The sequence below is a fragment of the Leopardus geoffroyi genome, chromosome C1 (genome assembly GCF_018350155.1).
Source record: "Leopardus geoffroyi isolate Oge1 chromosome C1, O.geoffroyi_Oge1_pat1.0, whole genome shotgun sequence".
Taxonomy (NCBI): Eukaryota; Metazoa; Chordata; class Mammalia; order Carnivora; family Felidae; genus Leopardus; species Leopardus geoffroyi.
In genome coordinates, this window is record NC_059328.1 from 190,730,245 (window position 1) to 190,742,395 (window position 12,151).

The 12,151-nt window shown below is 36.9% G+C and overlaps 1 protein-coding gene across 3 annotated transcripts in view; it reads left to right on the top strand.

The window, feature by feature from the left end:
- Nucleotides 1–12,151, top strand: part of PARD3B (par-3 family cell polarity regulator beta) — a 1,015,886-nt gene that overhangs the window by 98,097 nt on the left and 905,638 nt on the right. The window lies entirely within an intron of this gene.

The following is a 12,151-nucleotide window of genomic DNA, read 5'->3' on the forward strand; positions in this document are numbered from 1 at the left end:
AACAAAATATATTTTGTCTTAGTTTTATTTATGTGATTATACTTACCTAAGCCATATTTATGCTACATATTTATTACATTATTGCCATTTTACAGACGGCAAAGTAGTTGTAAAGAGGGTAAGCAACTTGTTCAAGATGGCATAGTAGTGGCTGGGCCAGTTTCTGAATACAGACCGTCCAACTCTTTAACCTTAAACACTATATTGGGCTTCATCCGTATGTTCCACAGAGACTGTTGCATTTAGTAGATAATCCACATTTGAATTAGTGCCAGAATTTCTTTAATGTATAATGAGCTAGTGGGTAGAAACTCTATAGCTTAAGATTGAAATGTACATAAATTCTGTCAAAGTAGGCAAATACAGAGATCTGTTGGATAGCTCCCATTACGTGATACGCCTCTCTCATTTGCTTTGGCAGTCCTTCCGCAGAGATGGTAGACTATACATTTCATCTTTACTTCCGAATTACCAGACTTCAAATTACTTTTTCACACTGTGTCCTCGTAGTCTATGGCTGTAATCTTAGATGGTAATTTTTATTTAAACAAAGGAGCTCTTAGTTTAAAAATTACATTTTTACAGGAAGTTCCAAAGTTGGCACAGAGAGGTGCTATATAGCATTCACCCAGTCTCTTCCATTGGTTTAGTCTTTTTTTTTTTTAATTTTTTTTTAACGTTTTATTTATTTTTGAGACAGAGACAGAGCATGAACGGGGGAGGGGCAGAGAGAGAGGGAGACACAGAATCAGAAGCAGGCTCCAGGCTCCGAGCCATCAGCCCAGAGCCCGACGCGGGGCTCGAACTCACGGACCGCGAGATCATGACCTGAGTCGAAGTTGGACGCTCAACCGACTGAGCCACCCAGGCGCCCCTGGTTTAGTCTTAAATAGCTATATAATACAATACCAAAACCAGCAAATTGGCATTGGTGTGAAGTGTGCGTTTAGGACTATGTTGTTTTTATCACACGTAGAGTCGTGTAGTGACCGGTACAATCAGTACACAGAACTAGTCTCTTCCCACAAAAATCTCCTTCCCGCTACCCCTTTACAGTTCCATCCGTACCCTGTGGGACCTGTACCTTTTTCCTTACAATGAGTAATCTTTGCTCTCGCTACAATTTTGTCATTTCAAGAATGCATAAACGGATTCATACGTAGGGTATGTGACCCATTGAGATTGGCTATTTTTCCCCTTACTCTCCACCGTGCCTTTGAGATTTATCCAAGTTGCTGCATGTATCCATAGTACTTCCTTTTTATTGCTATGTAGTATTCCGTGGCTTGGATGTAGCCCAGTTCGTTTGGCCATTTACCTATTGGAGGAAGCTTTTGTTGCTTCCAGTTTTTAGTTACTACAAATAAAGCTGTTAGGAACAACTGTGTACAGGTTTTGTGTGAACAAAGGACACAGTCTTCATTGCTTTGGCACAAAAGTTCAGGAGTATTACTGCAAGGCCTTATGTTAAGTGTGCGTTCAAATTTTAAATTGTCAAACTGTTAAAAAAAAATAGGTTGTCAAACTGTTTTCTAGAGTCACTGGATGATTTTGTGCTCCTACCAGCAGCCATGTTATAAGAGATTCATTTTCTCTACATCCTCACCAGCATTTGGTGTTATCAATATTGTTTTCCTGTAGCAATTCTAGTAGGTGACATCTCATCGTGGCCTTGATTTACATTTCCCTAATGACTAGAGATGTTGAACCTCTTTTCATGTGCTGATTGCCCTCAGTGAAATGTCTCTTCATGTCTTTTGCCCACTCTCTGATTGGATTGTTTGTTTTTCACCATTGGGTTTTGAGAGTTCTTTATATGGGTTCTTTGTCTGATGCACAATTTACAAATGTTTTCTCCTGGTCTTTAACTTTGTTTTGTTTTGTTTTTGTTTTTGTTGGTTTTGGTTTTGGTCCTCATTTTAAGCCAGAGGTGAGTCCTTTGCCAGGGCCATAATTGTGGATTAAAAAGAAAAAAAAATGTTGAATAATGTCAGCTCTGCATGCCTTCTATACTCTGTGAGAAATTCATGGTCGGCTGTGTTAGAGGGAAGAGCGTCATCTACTGAAGCACATGCTTTAATTCTCTAGTGCTTCCAGGGAGAGACCAGGAACATGTTCTTTTTGATGTAGCTGGAGAGGGCCATCCACCATTTGTACCAGAGAATATTGCCATTGCTACTTAGTAAAAGAGAAAAAAAATCACCATGGATTGCTGCCAGGAAGGGGGATTATTGTCAACTAAGTACACTGAACCTCTCGACAAAAAATCAGCAACAAAGGTAATAAATAAAGGAGATGGCATTGGTACCAGATGATTTCAGACATCTCATGCCTGCCTCGGCTTTGTTCCTTCTAATTAAATCCTTCTAATTAAAGCAATACATTGCTATTAGCTCTAGGTATATTTATAACACATGCCTTGAAATGACATTTACAATGAAGACTGATCTAACCTTTGCTTTTGAATAGCTTATTTTATAGATTTTAGCTTTTATTAAAGTTGAACACTCATTTCATATACTTTTTTTCCCCTGCATATACCATAGTATAATGAAAACTCTTTTTTTTTTTACAAGTTCACAAGGATTTATTGATGTGTCATTTATAGCCATGTTTCTATACACTTTGAATGTTGAGACTGTAAATATGCTTAAAATTATAAAATTTACATTGAAGTTAGTTCAGTTATATATTTAGAACATGCTAGTTTGAATTATGGAGTAGAAAATTCCAGTTTTCTGCATGTGAGATACATGACAGCTTTAATATTTCTGCTCTAAAGATTTGAAAATTTCAGGAAAAATTAAAATTTAAAAAATTTGTCCAGTTTTATAGAACTGCTTAGAGTTTGGTAAGCGAACACTTAGAAATAGTAATCCCAATGGATAATTGGGGTGAGTTTGGACAAACGAGCAGCAGATAATGTTTGCAGTACCCTCCTGTAAATAGAGGCGAAACTGGCACCATACTAAATGTTTGGTAAATCAGGAGAGTTAAATACATTTATGCATGAATTCCTGCCAGTTTCCTTGCTCTTATTTTTTCCTCTGAGCCTATTTACTGAGAAACAATGTAACTTTGCTTTCATATTCAAGTGTGCTGTGGCCCCCGTGTACAAGTATTCACGAAGTGGGCGTGATTATGGTTTGGATACAGGTAGAAGATAACTATCCTCCTTCATGGATGCTTTTTTTCATTTTAGAAGAACAAACCCACATGAAAAACAAACCTGTTGAAATATGAAGCTCTAAAACGAAATGTAAAAATCTAGAGTAAATGTTTTTTGTCTTCTGTGTATTTTTAGAATCTCGAAACCTGCCTTGCTCTCTCAAACTTTTGATAAATCCAGTTGAACTTTTTGATAATAAATAATATTTTATGATGTGTCCATATTTTACTACTTAGCTTCACTCCCATGCATCTTAGGAAAATCAGATCCACCACACCCCTCCACCCCCGGCCAACGTTTTCTGATGAAACTTTTCAAAACTAGAGCAAATTTAGAAGGATTTTACAGGAGCACTCATATATCCAACATCTAGATTCTATTTGTTCAAATATATTATATTTAGATGCATTTCAAAGTATAGATATTTAATATGTACATTAATTTCAACACTTTTTTTTAAAAAAAAAGTCTATTTTTGAGAGCGAGAGCAAGCAGGGGAGGGGCAGAGAGAGAGAGAGAGAGAGAGAGACAGAGGATCCGAAGTAGGCTCTGTGCTGACAGCAGACAGCCTGATGCAGGGCTCAAACTCACCAACTGTGAAATCATGACCTGAGCCGAAGTTTGACGCTTAACTGACTGAGCCACCCAGGCGCCCCTCAACACTTTTATTTTTAAAATCTCTATAGTGGAATTTAGAAATCTTGTGTACATTAGCTGAGATTTGATAAGTGTGCACCTTTGTGAATAATTGGTATCAAGTTCCAGGACATTAGTGTCACTCCTGGAAGTTTTGTCAGTACCTATCTCCCAGAGATTAGTTTGCCAGTTCTGGAAGTTCATAGAAAAGGAATCATCGAGTATATACTCTTTAGTGTCTGGCTTCATTCATTCAGCATAATATCTTTGAAATCCATCCATAATGCATGTGTATGAGTTGTTCCTTTTTATTGATAAGCATTATTTCCTTGTATGACTATATTAGCTTGTTTATCCACTTATTGTTGGGTACCTTAGATTCAAGACTTTCAATTCCAAGAGATGCATTTTGAAGATTTTAGCTGTAGCATTTCATTTAAAACTCTAGTCTCTTATATGGTTACCTCTTAACTATAATTTTGAAAACTCTAACATTTGTAAATTTTATAATCTTGATGTTTGTATGCTTAACATGGCTGGCTGACTTGAGCAAAATTTTTGCACCTTTAGTATTTCATAATTCCTCCCTCTGATGACCAAAGGACGTTGGTACCTGCTACCCCCTTCCCACCACCTAAAGATCATCTCAGGAAATGACACAGTGAAGCCTGTACAATGTTTATATACTTGGACTTAAATTCCAATCAGTTGTTTTTCTTTATGGAAACAATGTAAAGTTAGTTTTTAGTCTGTGGAACAGGTCGTGTTGGAATTGTTGGTGATAGTGTTGTTAAACAAGTAGGGTTAGCAAATATTTTTGCAAACATTTTATATGCCATGAGGATGATGTATAAGTGCACAAACTAAAGACTAGGGGAAAAAAAGGCAGATAGCTTTTTTTTTTTTCTTTCTTTCTTTTTTTTTTTTTTTCAACGTTTATTTTTGGGACAGAGAGAGACAGAGCATGAACGGGGGAGGGGCAGAGAGAGAGGGAGACACAGAATCGGAAACAGGCTCCAGGCTCTGAGCCATCAGCCCAGAGCCCGACGCGGGGCTCGAACTCACGGACTGCGAGATCGTGACCTGGCTGAAGTCGGATGCTTAACCGACTGCGCCACCCAGGCGCCCCCAGATAGCTTTTTTAAAAAAGGTTTTGAAGTTTTTCTGCTGATCATTCTCCTGCAACATCATGAAGTCATTTAATCTGTGTTCTTAAGTTAATCGCACATTAGAAACTATTCAAAACTGATCAGTGACTTTGTCTTTTGAACATCTGACACTCAAGTTTAGGGAAAGTTGGATGTACTTACAATGCATCATATATTTTTTTTCAACTTTTATTTATTTTTTTGGGACAGAGAGAGACAGAGCATGAACGGGGGGAGGGGCAGAGAGAGAGGGAGACACAGAATCGGAAACAGGCTCCAGGCTCTGAGCCATCAGCCCAGAGCCTGACGCGGGGCTCGAACTCACGGACCGCGAGATCATGACCTGGCTGAAGTCGGATGCTTAACCGACTGTGCCACCCAGGCGCCCCCAGTGCATCATATTTTTAACACATTTTTATATGACTAAAACCTTCCTTCCTGTATGCATTTCTCAGGCTACTGAGATCACTGGCTTACCCAAGAGACTGCCTTTGAACCTTGTTCTTTAAAAATTTGTGTGTTTGTAGTGTGGGTAGAAAATAAATGAAGCAAAGTGCCTTGATGTTTTGATTAAGCAAATCTGTGTGGAGAAAGAAGAATTTTTTTAAAGTTTACTTATTTATTTAGGTAATCTCTACACCCAACGTGGGGCTTGAACTCACAACCTCAAGATCAAGAGTTGCATGCTCTTCTGACTGGGCTGGCCAGGAGCCCCATGTTTCTTTAATAGAATAGAGGTGGGGTGGGGGTGGGGAAGCTGACATCTGATAGAGTGTAGCAGTTGTAAAATATATATAAGGATGGATGAGTATTTGCCTGACTGACAGTGTTTTACTTGGAAGTGCTTGGGGGATGATAATTGGTAAATATCCGTATACCGTTCCGGCAGGATGTGCATCCTGTTGCCTAAACTTGCTTCAAAAAGACCTCATGAAGTTGGATACTCTCCAAAGCTTTTACAGAAGAACAAAAGAGATGATCAAACTTGTAGCTGCTCAAAGAGAAGCAAGAAGAAAAGAATAGAATAATGACTTTGAAATCCTATAGAGAACTTCAAGTGGAGAGATGATGTCCTTTGAAAATCTGTGCATAAGAGCAACAACAAAATTAGCTTTCCAAGAATTAGAAATTTGCCCCCTGCCTACTGTTTTACATTTTTTTTTTTTTACATCGCAAGCTTCTGCAGAATGACTTGCTTTGCTGTTTGTGCAAATCATTTTCCTTTCTGCTCTCTGCTTGTGCTCTTGCTTTTGATTGGAAGCACCCTCCTACATTCAGTCATCTTTCAAAACCTTGTACAGGCATCCCATTGACAATCAAGCCACCCTTACTCCTTCCATTCCTTCAGAATTAACTCCCAGTGCTTTAATTCTTCTACCTCCTCTGTATCATTTCTGTTCCCTTTACATCCTCTTCTTGTTCATCACTGGTTTCCTGAGTAGTGTTGTAGTTAGTAACTGTAGCTGTGCTACGAGCAGCAGCAGAGGCAACAAGAACTGACACCTGGGTAGTGTCACTCTAGGACAGATACGGTTCTTTTTTAAAATAAATTTAAAAATATTTATTTATTTTTGAGAGAGAGAGAGAGAGAGCGAGAGAGTGAGAGAGCGAGCATGAGCAGGGGACGGACAGAGAGAGAGGGAGACATAGAATCCGAAGCAGGCTCCAGGCTCTGAGCTGTCAGTACAGAGCCCAATGTGGAGCTCTAACCCACGAACTGTGAGATCACGACCTGAGCCGAAGTCGGACACTAAACTGACTGAGCCACCCAGGCACCCCTGGGACAGGCATGGTTCTAAGCGCTTTACATGAAATATCATTAAAATATGCTACATCTCTGTAGTGTAAGCAGTATTATGTCTAATGTGTTTCACTGCCTGAGGAGCAGTTATTTTGAATTATATGCTATTTTAAATTAAGCTAATATCTTACTGAAATTTTTCTCTAAAAGGAACATCCTGGTTTATCCATTATTTCTTAATACAATTATATACTAAACACTATAGACTTTTCCCTGGTCATGTTAAGAAATGTTTAATGAATACACTGAATTCTTGATGTGGATATAGCATTATATTTAATAAGATGCCTCCAAAGTTGAGAACAAAGTTGTGGATCTAGAGTGTATATGCTCCTAGTTTCTGTGTACTTGAAACAAGGAATTCTGCAACCCTGTTTACCTTTCAGTGCCTTGCCATGAGAGCTTAAATTCTGGAGATCAAGATTAGCGTAGATGATATAAATTAGATTTCTATCTAGTAGTCTCTGTCCTTTATGTTAATAGTGTTGTCAATCTGACCCAAACCGGCTTTTTAAAAACTATCTTAAGTAGTATTAGCAGATGTGCTTATGAAGAAATGCCATAGTGGCAAGGGGTAGAGGGGTTTGCGTGTGCATAATTATAGTGTAATGATATTGTAGGGAGTGGGAAAGAATGGTTGAAAAAATGCGTTGAACTTCGTGCTTATGGAACTTTGAAGAATTTTGGAAACCTATAAATGATTTGAATGGCAAATTTTATAGCAAAGAGGTAATGGGAGAATCTTTGTGGAGATTTGTGTTTTCTAACATCTTCTTTGTTCGTCTCGTCCTACATACGGATATCTTGTTTTAGGTAAGAAACTACATTTTTATATAGTCATTTGTTCCTCATTGTATGTTTCCTCAAAGTTTTCATGCATTGCATATGTATATCTTTCAGCATATGGTTATGTTTTTTATTTTCTTGTGGGAAGAATATATTAAATTGTGTTATGTGACAGGACATTTTCTATTAATGTTCATACTTACATTGATATTTTAATGTTTTTGTTTAGGAAAATGTGTCAAGTTTTTCATTTTGGAGATAAAATTGATGACCTTGTTAAAAATAAAATCCCTCAGTGCAAGAGAGTTTGTTTATTTTTACTAAGTTTAGAATAAAGGGTAAATAGTTATAGAAACCAGAGGAATTTTAAACAAAGTGTATTTTTAAATGATGGTAAATTTCAAACATCAAAACAAGTAGATTAGAGGACAACATAGCCCCTGCTCATCATTCTACAATGATCATAGTCCCTTTCAGATTTTGCTGTTTGAGTATGAAAACTATGCCCCAGTATCCTTTGAGTATTCTTTTTTTTAATTATTATTATTTCACTGCCAGCACAGAGCCCAATGTGGGGCTTGAATCTATGAAACTGTGAGATCATGACCTGTGTCAGAATCAAGAGTTGGACGCTTAACCAGCTGAGCCACCCCAGCACCCCTCCTTTGAGTATTTTGAAGCAAATCTCAGATGTCCTATTTCATTCACAAATATTTCTGTATGTATCTCAGAAAAAGGATTCTTTAAAAAAATGATGCCATGTCCTCATCAGACCTAAAAATAATTCACAGTTTAATATTCTCGATGGATAAGTCAAGATTTAAATTTCATTCATTCTCATACATATATTTTTACAGTTTTTCTTGAATCAGGATTCAGAACAGGTGCACGCATTGCATTTGATTCATGTCTCCTAAGTTTCTTTGATGTATGGTCTTCTCTCCCTCCCCTTTTTAGTTCTTGCCTTTTAATTTGTTGAGAAAATAGGATCATTTGTCCTCTTTTGTTCTCCAGTCTGTGTTTTGCAGAGTGCATTCCATGGTGGTGGTCAACGTGTTTTTCTGTTCTCTATTTCTTTAAATTGATTTTTAGATCTAAAAGGTCAAAATTTTTTTCTTTTAGGTGGGGTAGGAACATTTCATAGCTGTTTTGTATACTCCGGGAATCACATAATGTAGTTACTTTTCACTGTTTGTAGCTATAAATGATCATTGGCTGGAGCCATTGTTTCATTGAGTTGGCAAAATAGTAATATTCCATTCTTTATTTATTAGTTGGAATAGTACTAAAGAGAGATTTTCATCAACTATTTGCTTACCCTGAAGGACAGGATTGTAGACAAAAGGTGAATTTAATGCTTGGTTCTTTCCATCTTTTTACTAGTTCAGAAAAATGGGTTCCCTAGAATCCTCAGAAATGACTAGGTATTTTATATATATATTATATATATATATATATATATATAATATATACACACACACACACACACACAAGCACACATTCTTATGAACGTATAGATATAAACCTATTTGGATTTAATAGTTACTATTCTCTTTGCTGACGTTTCCTCATCTTTTAGCCAATGGGAACATCTTCAGATTGATGGTGATGGTCTTTTAAGGCTTCTTTGCTTTCTGCTATGACAAAAATTTCTAGATTCATCTTGTACCTTTCCTACCCCAGTCCAGGATCAGATGTTGTCCATGGAGCTGTGATTTCTTTCAGTGGGAAATAGTACCTTGAGAACCATGATTTGGGTGCTAAAAGTGGTGGTTTTTACTAGATTGGTCATCATGTCTAGGATTTTTCAGTCGATAGGGCTAAAAACACATCTGTGTGTGTGTGTGTGTGTGCGTGTGTGTGTGTGTGTGTGTGTGTGTGTGTGTGTGTACCTCGTGAGTTTATGAATTTCCAATATAGGGTTATATTGTTTTACTTGATTTTATATTTGCATCTCTTCTCTAACGTATCTTCCTAAAAAATTAAAATGATTTGTTTGAAAATGCTATCTGTTCTTCCTTAAGAGGTAGAGCAGTAATTCACAAGTTTTGAGGCTACATGTTGAAAAGGAACTTCAAGTTCACTCTCAATGAGGGGTGGACATCTGAGAAGTGTTCCATGTGTTACAGCACTGTAGGGAGTTTTTAAAGACCAGTAACTAGAGAGAATAATAGAGTGGGTACTGGATTGAGGTCTGGCTCTGCTAATTTGCCCATTGCTTGTTTCCTTGTCTTATAAAAAGGGGTAATAATAATCTACATTCCAAGCCTTTTATGGAAGATAATAAATGTGGAAATGCTTTGTAAATTATTAATGTATCATAATAGAAATCATTTTCCCATCTGATGAAAAAATAATGAGATACTCTTTGAACCACTGGACTTTTGATTAACTTTTTTTTGTTAAGATTTGTTTATTCTTGCAGGGCATATTTTTCTTTTTTAGGTTGCTAGGATAGTCTTCCTAATTATCTTCTTTAATGGATCTTCTTCTTTATAGTCAAATGCATATGTTTGTAGGCTTTTCTTGAGGTGAAGAGTTGATGGCTTAAATATTTGTTTGGCTTAAATATTAAATATTTTTGTTTTAATTAATTTATAAGAAAGTGGATATAGAAAGGATCAAAGCCAATGGGACTTTTTCATCAAAGCCTGTTGCTTATTTTTGATAATTTCTCATTTATCTAGTGTCATGGAGTACTATAGACCCCAGAGGTGTACTTCTGTGTGTGTATATGTAACCTTACCTTGAGTAGGACCTAACTTTACAGTGCTGAATTCATAACAAGGAAACAAATGGCAAGTACAGGTCAAGTTAGTCATCTGGATATGAGTGTTACATGCTTGGTGTTGCTAGGCTCCTTTATCATCTTTATTTGGCTCACAGAGCAGGCTTAGCTAAAACTCCAAAGGCAAATTCCAATCCCACCCTTTTCAATTATTCTTGTTATATTCCCAAACAGGGTTTTGCTTTATTTTAATCTTGGTGCCATGTTTACCCACTTGAGATCTGATAGAAAAGTGGCCAGCGTGACTTCTCTTAACTGTAGTGGTGCTTGCTTGGCCCTGCCTTTAAGATCCTTATTTTTATTCTCCTCCTGCCATCTCACGCTCTTCAGGCCATGAAGTAAGCCTTAACTCTAGTTGTATAGGCTTACATTATTCTAGTCTAGATTATTTGTGCTTAACTTTCTAAGTTTTCTTCCCATGCATGAATAATTTTTTGAAACCCACATTTTGTTGTTTTACAGCTATATTCTATCCCTTTCAGCATATTTAGCCAGTCCTTGGAATTGCCAGTGGCCTTGTGTCTGCAATCTGGGTTTCTAAAAACCCCTTTACAATTCTCCATGTAGAGATTCACAGTAACCATTTGCCTTTTAGTAACAATTATGTCTCTATAACTATTTAAACGCTGTTGTTATCTGTAACTATTTCTAGTACTAAGTAAAAGAATTATTTTACAAAACCTTGGAAAATAAAGGACATAAACCCATTACTCTTTCAAACTCCCTATTGGTAATGTTTTTTCTACCTTGTCCCATTACCATTAAGTTTTGTACATTGTTGTGCTGGAGTAGATTTTCTGTCTTTCAGACTCAGGCTCCAATAAACTCATGATAAACAGAAAAAAAAATTATGTACCCTTCTACAGGATTTATAGAAAGGCAAATTTTAATGTTTATTGTCTATTTTCATGGTGAGTAATTTTTTTTAAGATAACTACATTCTTTAAAGTTTTACAAAGTTTCCAAGTACTGCACTTCTGTCCCATTAACAGTTCATTCTATTTCCTTCCAAATTTAATGGAACCATCAGTTTAAAGAATGCATAACATCTGAGATGTATGCATAACATGTTGAATTGTTTCCCTATTAGTCATATGCTAATATCTAACATTTTTACTATGGCCAACGGGGTGAATATTTTTGCACACACAGGCTTTCCATGTTTTGGATTATTTGTTTAGAATTCCAGAAATAAAGTAACTAGGTTCAAGTACTATTTTTATTACTCTTGATTTAAATTCCTCAGTAGCCTTCCATGAGGGTTGTAACAGTTGATGATTCCTTTAACAAATTGATTAGAGTTTTTTCTTTTGTATAGTTTCTCCCTTACCACTCCCCCCCGCCATGCACAATTTTCCTTTACCACAATGCCCCCCCCACCCCACCTCATTTCTTTGAGGTTTAATATTTCCTTTAGGTTCAGAACAGTTCAAGTCCCTGCTTGAGAAGGCCCATGGGCTTTTGGAAAAGAGAATGAACAATTTACTGCAGTGGGGCAAAAGAGTCAAAGATTCTGACAAGAAGAGGTGTGTGTGGGGGCGGGGGTGGCAGAATAAAACTGAAATAGATTTTCCAGCTTTTTGGCATTCTTCCTGATAAGCTGTCTCTAAGCTGTAAAAGTGTCAATGTCCCATGCTAAGGAATAACCTGTGACTAGGTTTTTAAAATGAAAAAGTGAGATCCTTAGCAATCAAGCTGTGCATCTTCTGATGGAAAAATTTAAAAAGCAGCAAGCAATGGTCTCTAAGTTTATAAAGAACAGATTATGACTTGTATATTTAGGATGTTGTAACTGGGTTTCATAGTTAGGAGCCTGCTGTGTC